The following is a 9236-nucleotide window of genomic DNA, read 5'->3' as shown; positions in this document are numbered from 1 at the left end:
CATGAGCACAGCATCTACATATGGAGGAAGTAGCTCAAGATGGGAAGCCATGCTAGTATGTCTGTAGCAGAAGAAAAGAGCAAGAGTCCAGTAGTACCTTAAAGACTAACAAAATTTGCGACAGGGTAAGAGCTTTTGTGAGTTGCTGTGATCGGCAAAATGCAGAAAGCAACAGCCATGGTCATGGGGAGGGGGCACAGTCACAGACACTTCCTTTGCTTGTTCACACCATGCAGATATCTTGGCAACTATACAGGGGCTTTTTTGGTAGGAAAAACCCAGCAGGAACTCATTTGCATATTAGGCCACACCCCTTCAAAACCACCATTGTTTCACACAGGGCTTTTTGTAGAAAAAGCCCAGCAGGGACTTATTTGCTTATTTGGCCACACCCCCTGATGCCAAGCTAGCTGGAACTGCATTCCTGTGCGTTCTTGCTCAAAAAAAGCCCTGAGCACATTTATGCTTGTTATTCTTCCTCATATGTTCAGTCAATGTGTTGTTCCCTAGAAGGCACCCTGGGAGAGGCCATCCAAAGGGCCCCCACCCTTAGAATCTTATACTTGTGATATATTAGACAAGGGGGGAAACCCATTATAGTCCCCAATTTTCAAAAACATATTTTCTGTTATTAAATAGAACTTTAAAACATGTAGGGGAAATAAATCACCAGTCAAGCCCAGGAGAAACCCAAGGCACCTACTGATAAGGGCTTGTCTTAGATGCCTGGCAATTACATTTACTGCGCCTGGTGACACCTGCAAATGATGCACTCCCATTCCAGAACAGTAAACTAATAATGGCTCCTAGAATGAAAGCAGAAATCCTGCCTTGCCCAGAGGGGCAGCCCATTGAGTAGGTCAGTTTTTACTACCACCACCCAAACTAGTAGTTTGTCTTTTCGTTTTAAAACAGTCAGGTTCCCCACACATCCTTCCAACCTCTCAGCAGCCCCTTTAACAAACCAGCAAAAAACCCCTGGATCAGCAATTTGGATTCAGCCACCCAGAGCACTCAGAGATCAACTCAGAACCAGGGAAGGGCTCTGTCTCACTCAGGGACTATCTGTAAGGAATCCTAGACCACCACCCCTTCTGCTTTCAATCAGACAGACAAACCCTTTTATTTCTCATTGAGGCAGCATCTCCCCCACAGTATCTAAAGTAAGTATCTTTAGATAGGACTAGATTGTGTATCTGGGTATATATGATATTCTGCTGGACTGACTTCTTAGTTTTAAATTGTCTCTATCTCTCCATTTCTCTTTATGCTGTCCCTTTTATTTTAAATAAAAGTGTACTATTTAAATGTTATTTGCCTCCTTCCATTTCTGGCTCTTTTCTCTCTGGTAGTTGCTGCATCATAATAAAATACTATCACAAGTAGCTGCTATCATTTTTTAAAGCCATTAAACAGTATGGGGGTAGGGAAAAAACTGGTGGGTAAAATGGTACAGGAAAATCTGGTGACACCTTCCTGCTGTGGACGTTCTATTTTCAGAGGCAATTAGTATATAAGTGGGAATTGCCACTGCAGAAGCCATTTGAGGATCAACCCAAGACTATCTCTTGCTATGCAGGGGTAAAATCCACTCCTCTTTATCTAGACAAACACAAACTGCAAACCAGTTTCCTTAAGGCCCCACCCAACCAGATCGGGGTATGTTACAAATTCCAGTGGTTTGAACAGGTACCAACCAGGCAAGCCCATTAAAGCAAGCAACTATAGTAATCCAGCTACACAAAACAGTGGTGAGAAGGTCATTCTTGCAACTTCCTAAAGTATTTTGGCAATATTAATTATATATTTTGGAAATTATGTTTAGACAGGTTTTAAGCAGCAGACTAAAATGTCCACAGCACATGACACAGATTGCCATAGAATGAAAACTTAAAGCTCGAGGCTGTTTTTCCTCAGCGGATAGAACTGTAAATTTATCATCAGATATGCTTTTATATTTCTCCATGGCACTCAGTATGATCAATGCTAAGCAGTGTCATAACAGGATTTATGAAACTGAGAACATTAAGAACATAAGAGAAGCCATGTTGGATCAGGCCAATGACCCATCCAGTCCAACACTCTGTATCACACAGTGGCCAATACACACACACACACTATGGCTAATAGCCACTGATGGACCTCTGCTCCATATTTTTATCCAATCCCCTCCTGAAGCTGGCTATGCTTGTAGCTGCCACCACCTCCTGTGGCAGTGAATTCCACATGTTAATCACCCTTTGGGTGAAGAAGTACTTCCTTTTATCCATTTTAACCTGACTGCTCAGCAATTTCATTGAATGCCCATGAGTTCTTTTATTGTGAGAAAGGGAGAAAAGGACTTCTTTCTCCACTTTCTCCATCCCATGCATTATCTTGTAAACCTCTATCATGTCACCCCGCAGGAGACGTTTCTCCAAGCTAAAGAGCCCCAAGCGTTTTAACCTTTCTTCATAGGGAGAGTGTTCCAAACCTTTAATCATTCTGGTTGCCCTTTTCTGGACTTTTTCCAATTCTAGAATATCCTTTTTGAGGTGCGGTGTCCAGAATTGCGCACAGTACTCCAAATGAGATTCCTCTAAACATTTCCTCTAAAGTTAATCTTAAACAAATCTTACATAAAAGCACCAGGCAGAGATCAAATACTACAGTGCAAGAAGTGAAACAGGTTAGCATACTTCTATTACTACATATGCAAACTATGTTATAAAATAAATATAATTATAGCAAATAAAGTAAATGAATAATACAATAATAAGATATGTAATAATATAAACCTTGCAATCTGATTCTGTCAACTGAAATTAAAATTACACAAACAGCTAGCAGGCCTGCTTGACAGAGGAACCTTGTTTCTTAGGGCAGAATATCTATCAAGATAGGAATATAAATTTATATTTCTTCCATGGTAAATGTTCCATCCTAAGAGGCAAGCTTCCTCTATTAAGAACACATGTTGTCTATCCCTGTCATTTTAATTAATTAATTTTATTTACTTCATTTATACCCAATCAGTGGGAGGTTGTTCTCCTCTCCTCCACTTTACTCTCACCACAACCCTGTGAGTAATGTTACTAACCTCCAGGTGGGGCCTGGAGATCTGGCATGACAATTGAGAAATCAGCTCCCCTGAAGAAAATGGCTGCTTTGAAAGGTGAATTCTATGGCATTATATCCTGCTCAGGTCCCTCCCCAGGCTTCACCACAAAATCATCAAGAATTTCCCAACCTGGAATTGGCAACCCTATCTGTGAGGTAGGTTAGATTGAAAATGCAGGCTAGGCCAAGGCCACCCAGCAACCCTCCATGGAAGAGTAGGGATTAGCACTTGGGCCTCCCAGATCCTAGTTAGACACTCTAATCACTACAGACTATACTGCGCTGGCTTTTAGTTCAATTTTCCAATCATTTGCAAAAGGGATTGGAATTCTAATCTATAATAGTTTCCCTGGTTACATTTTTGCAAACCTTCCCTCATACAGATGCTCTGAGGATATGTGAGCTAGCAACTCATCTATTTCACCAAGCATCAGGAGACTTTTGCTGATCCACTCATGAAAGGTTTTCCTTTCTAAATTCTTGGCAAATGTGTGCTGGGCTAGGAAGAGGAGGAGGAAGAAGATAATGATGATATTGGATTTATAGCCTGCCCTATACTCTGAATCTCAGAGTCTCAGAGCAGTCACTATCTCCTTTACCTTTCCCCCCTCACACACACACACACACAACAGACACCCTGTGAGTTAGGTGGGGCTGAGAGAACTCTTACAGCAGCTGCCCTTTCAAGGATAACTCCTATGAGAGCTATGGCTGACTCAAGGCCATTCCAGCAGCTGCAAGTGGAGGAGTGGTTCTCCCAGATAAGAGTCCACACATTTAACTACTACTCCAAACTGGCAAATACATGGGGGAACATTTCTACCTAAATACAGCTTTGGGGGGAGGGCGGGGCGACGCGGCAAATGGCGGACGCTTGAAGGAACTGCGCTCAATATCCTGCCTTTCAACGCCCCCCCCCGCTCCTTCTAAACACCTCGTTCACGCCCGGGCATGGGCAAAAAGAACGTCAGAAGACCCAGTGCAGCTAAACGGACCCCCAGATTAACGCAGCAAGTACTTGCCTTCCCCCCAGCGACTTCTGAAACTCCCGGGCCTTTGTCAGGGCCCTCTTACTCGCCCGAGAAAATGGCGTCCGGAGCTCCAGTCGTAGCGGCAGAAGACGCTTTACTCACGTCCCAGTCTTTTCACGCCGCGATGGCCCAGCTCCAAGAGAACATACAAGAAACCATAGGGGAGGCGGTTTCCAAAGCCACAGCGCCCATTTACTCCGAATTAAAGAAAATTAATGAAACTTTAACGGCTGCCACTCAAACTGCAGACGCAGCCTTTGAACTAGCCACCAAAGCCCAAGAAGCTGTTGAAAGCCTTCAACACTCTGATCAATGGGCACATGAGAAAATCTTGTTCCTGGACAATAAACTTAGGGCGGCGAATTTGAAGCTTCGCGGCCTGCCGGAGCAAGTAGAAGAAAATCAGGAACTTAAAACTTTTATTTCGACCTGGCTTGTTTCCGCACTCCATCTCCAGGACGGTGTGGCCCCCCTTCTGGATTCCGCTTATCGCCTTGGTGTTCTTCGACCAAACTCCAAAGACTTCCCAAGGGACATTCTAGTTACAATTCCGGACTCTAGAACCCGGACCACCATCTTTCAGAAAGCCAGATCTGATGAAGGTCTACTCTTTGGAGAGAAAAAAATTCTTGTTTTGGCTGATTTGTCTCCTGAGACCCTACAGCACAGGAAAGACATGAAGCCCATCCTCAACCAGCTTTCGTCACACAAGATCCGATTTCGCTGGTCTTCACCCACACAGATCGTCGTGGTTCACCAGAATCTCCGCTTGTCTGCCTCTGATTTCGCCTCAGGATGTGACCTCCTTAACCAACTCCACATCGATTTGCCTTTTGCCACTGACTCAAACTCGGCCAGCAATCTCCAGCCACCCAATAGGTTTCTCTTCTCCAGACCAAGAAGACGCCGTTGAACTAGCTCAAAGTGTTATTTAACTTACCTGGGTGTTTCTATCTTCACGCTTTGTCTACGCCAATAACCATGCCTTGGTTTCATTTATATGACTTGGAAGGAAAGGGAGGGGGGGAGGAGGACTTCTCCTAACTTTAACTCCACCCAACAAGGCAGTTGAGAGCTCTCTCCTTCTTGCCCTCCTACTATAGTTAGTGTTTCAAGAATCTAAGCAAGTTATTCATTGCTCTTTTTTTTTTGAGCCAATGAATAGTTTAGATAGTTTTGTGTTATATTTATGGTTTGTGGTTTATGTGTTTAGAAGGGAACCAATGCTCACGAAATGGAATGCCTACTTCGCCATTCCTGTTTTTTTTTTTTTTTGGCCAATCTTACCTCTTTGTATTGGTGGTCTACGCACAGTACGGTTTCTTGAGAGGTGGTTATGTTACTCACACGTTTGGTTTTTAATACAGGAACGTTGCATGAAGTTCAGTCTGTTTCATGAAGTCCTTCCTTATGTCTTAACCTCTCTCTTTACGTTTATATTAGCTATGGACCTAAACTTTTGGAAACTCTTAATTATTGCCACAGCACTCCCAACTGGTCCCATTCCTTTGGATACCAACTTTACTTCATTCCAGGGGTATGTTATTTCTATGTATTGCTTGTGGTACTTTACTGGTTTAAATCTTGCCTGTTTGCTATGGAACGTACTCATTCCTTTGTGGCTAAGACCTCTAATACTGATTATGACTGTTATCCTTTTACGTTTCGATCTGCCTTTACCATGTCAGATTTGAATTTGATATCTCTTAATTGTAGAGGCCTGAACAATGTTATCAAGGCCAAAAGGCTCTCCTCTGCATTAACCAAATTGCAACCAGATCTCCTTTTTCTGCAGGAGACGCATATCAAAAAATCAAACTTCAATATTCTCCATTCAAAGTGGTTTTTAACACAATTTGTAGCCCCTGGTTCTTCTAAGTCTCGTGGAGTGGCAATTATCCTATCTAAGAGAGTAAGATTCGCTCCCCTAGCCCAAGAGCTAGACCCCCAAGGAAGGTACATCTTTGTTAAAGGTATGCTGAATGATTCCTTGATTACTTTGGCCTCTATTTACGCCCCCAACGCGGCTCAAATCACTTTTATAAAATCTACCCTACAAAAGCTAGCCTTTTTCCAAGAGGGAGAAGTGATTATAGGAGGGGACTTCAACCAGATAATTGACCCTATTTGGGACAGATCTTTTAAATCATCCACCCCATCAACTGCCCCCGCCTCACCTCTCCAATCTATCTTCCAGGACCACAACCTACATGACATTTGGAGGATCCGTAACCCAGGTGTCAAAGATTACACATATTTTTCAGCAGTCCACAATATCTTTACAAGAATAGACTACTTTCTTATCTCCCCCTCCCTCATGAACCAAATTACTCACGCAAGCATTGGTCTTAGAACTCTTTCTGACCATGCCTGGTTAGAATGTACCCTAAACACTGCTCCTCAAGACAGACCCTGCTTCAACTGGTCGTTAAACAGATCACTCCTATTAAACAAGGAATTCTGCACGCAGATCGAAAAAGAGATTGATTTTTATTTCGACAAAAACTCAAACTGCGGGGTTCCTTCCAATATCGTCTGGGATGCCATGAAAGCGGTCTTACGCGGCAAATGTATTTCTTTAAATTCGGCCTATAAAAAAAGAAAATTAGAACTTAGTCATAACATACTTGAAAACATCAAATCGCTAGAACAAAAACACAAACAGACTTGCTCTAAAAAAATCTATCACAAACTCCTACTGGAGCGGAAAAAACTGGAGTTACTTGAGGTCACCACCATCAGGAAAAACCTTCTTTTTTTAAAACAGAAATATTGGCATAACCACCCTCGTTCCTTGAAACTTTTATCTTGGAAACTTAGAAAAGAGCTAGGAGAACGACATATAAGTTCAATTTCTGACCTTAATGGCACAAGACAATCTTCTAACAAAAAAATCATAGAAGTTTTTCATGAGTTTTACCAAAAACTTTACACTTCAACCAACCCCTCTCCCTCCTCAATAGATCGCCTTTTACAAGACTACCCAATTCTCAACCGTTTATCGCAGGAACACCTAGATTTTTTGGAGTCACCTATCACTTCGATGGAGGTGCTTCAAGCCATTAAAGCCTCTAAACCTAATAAAACACCTGGCAGAGATGGTCTACCTTCGGAATTCTATAAGAAATTTGGCTCCTTTTTAATCCCTCACATCACCTCAATTTGTAATTTAGCGCTCGACACTGGTCTTATGCCCCCATCTTGGTCCCAAGCAAAAATCATCCTTATACTAAAAAAAGACAAAGACCCTTTAAGTACCAAGTCCTATCGCCCCATTTCCCTACTCAATAACGACTATAAACTATTTACATCTATTTTAACAGCTAGACTGAATAAAATTATAGGTCATTACATCCATACAGACCAGTCGGGATTCATTCCTAATCGTGACATCACCGATAACACACGCCAAACTATTAATTTGATCCAATATTGTTCCTTTCAGAAGTTTGAATCCTGCTTTTTGGCCCTAGATATCGAAAAGGCCTTCGATAGCGTGGAACCGCTTTTCCTTCACAAGATCCTCCACTATATGGGATTCGGTCCGAAATTCAAAAAGGTGATTAGCTCTCTCTACCTTGAACCATCTGCTTTTCTTCAAATCAATGGACACCAATCTCCAGAGCTCCAACTCGAAAGAGGGACACGCCAGGGCTGCCCTCTCTCCCCAATTCTTTTCGCTTTGACCATTGAACCTCTGGCTAATTTAATCCGTCTCTCTCCCGAAATCCCTGGCATCTCAGTTCAGGGTTCATCATTTAAAATTAGTTTATTTGCTGACGATATAGTTTTGTACATATCTAACCCTCTGCAATCCTTGAGAGCCATTTTTTCTATCTTAGACAAGTTCGGGTCACTTTCTGGTCTTAGAGTAAACCACTCTAAATCTACTCTGTATCCAATTAACATCTCTCTCAACCTAAAGAACACAATAACCACTCTATATCCCTTTCACTGGACCACTGATAACTGGTCCTATTTAGGGCTAAAAATTCCCCTAAACTTCTCTAAATTATTAACTGCCAATTATACATCTACTTTTTCAGATATTTCCATTAATCTGAAACAGTGGGATAAGCTACAATTGTCCTGGCTGGAAAGAATCCACACCATTAAATCCTTTGTTTTCCCCCGTTTACTATTTCTATTTCGGGCCCTCCCTATTGTGTTACCTTCAAAACTGTTAAATTCATGGCAGCAAGCCCTGTCTGCCTTTATATGGAAGTACAAAAAGGCCAGAATTAAACTAACAACGATCTGCCGCTCCAAATCTAAAGGTGGTCTGGCGGTCCCCGACATCACTCGATATTACAAAGCAGCCATTCTTTCTCAAATGACTAAGATCCTATACCAACATTCTCCCCCCCCTTCTTGGTCTCTTCTTGAGGAGGCCCATTTCACCCCTCTTAAATATTATGAGCTCTTATGGCTCCAGAAATCTGACCGTCCTCCATGGCAATTTGTTAGCCCATTTATCAATGCACTTCTCTCGGTCTGGGACGCAGAGCGCTCTTTCCTCGCTCCAGGCCTCTCTATTATTTCTTCATTTATAGGCCAGAAATGGTTCCCTCCGGCCCAACCTCCTTCTTCTTTTAAGACCTGGCGTGACTCCTCCAAGGTTTTTCTTTTCCACCTTCTCACCCCTTCTAAACAAATTCTGCCCAAAGACGAACTCGACCAACAACTTTTAAATCCATCCCCCTGGTACCAATACTTTCAAATTAGGCATTTACTCCACGACTCTAAACTGAAATTGTCACTTTCCCGCCCAACAACCGATTTTGAACACCTGATACTCCATTTACGCGATTCTGGAAAATCAAAAGGTCTCATCTCACGGATATATCGCATTCTCCTGTCCAAGCTAGAATCCTCACTTCCATCCTACACAAATTCATGGCATAACGACTGTAAAATAGCACTTTCTCCGGACCAATGGGAGTCTATATGGGAAAGTGATATTCTACAATCAAACATCATAAACATATCCCAACAAAATTTCAAATTAATAGCTCGCTGGTACCTCACCCCTATCCAACTCTCACACATGATTCCCTCATCCTCCCCTGATTGCTGGAGGGACTGTGGCCTCAAAGCCTCTTATAT

This window comes from Heteronotia binoei, chromosome 3 (genome assembly GCF_032191835.1).
Source record: "Heteronotia binoei isolate CCM8104 ecotype False Entrance Well chromosome 3, APGP_CSIRO_Hbin_v1, whole genome shotgun sequence".
NCBI classification, from domain to species: domain Eukaryota; kingdom Metazoa; phylum Chordata; class Lepidosauria; order Squamata; family Gekkonidae; genus Heteronotia; species Heteronotia binoei.
The sequence above is the reverse complement of the archived record's forward strand: the minus strand, read 5'-3'. Positions refer to the sequence as shown.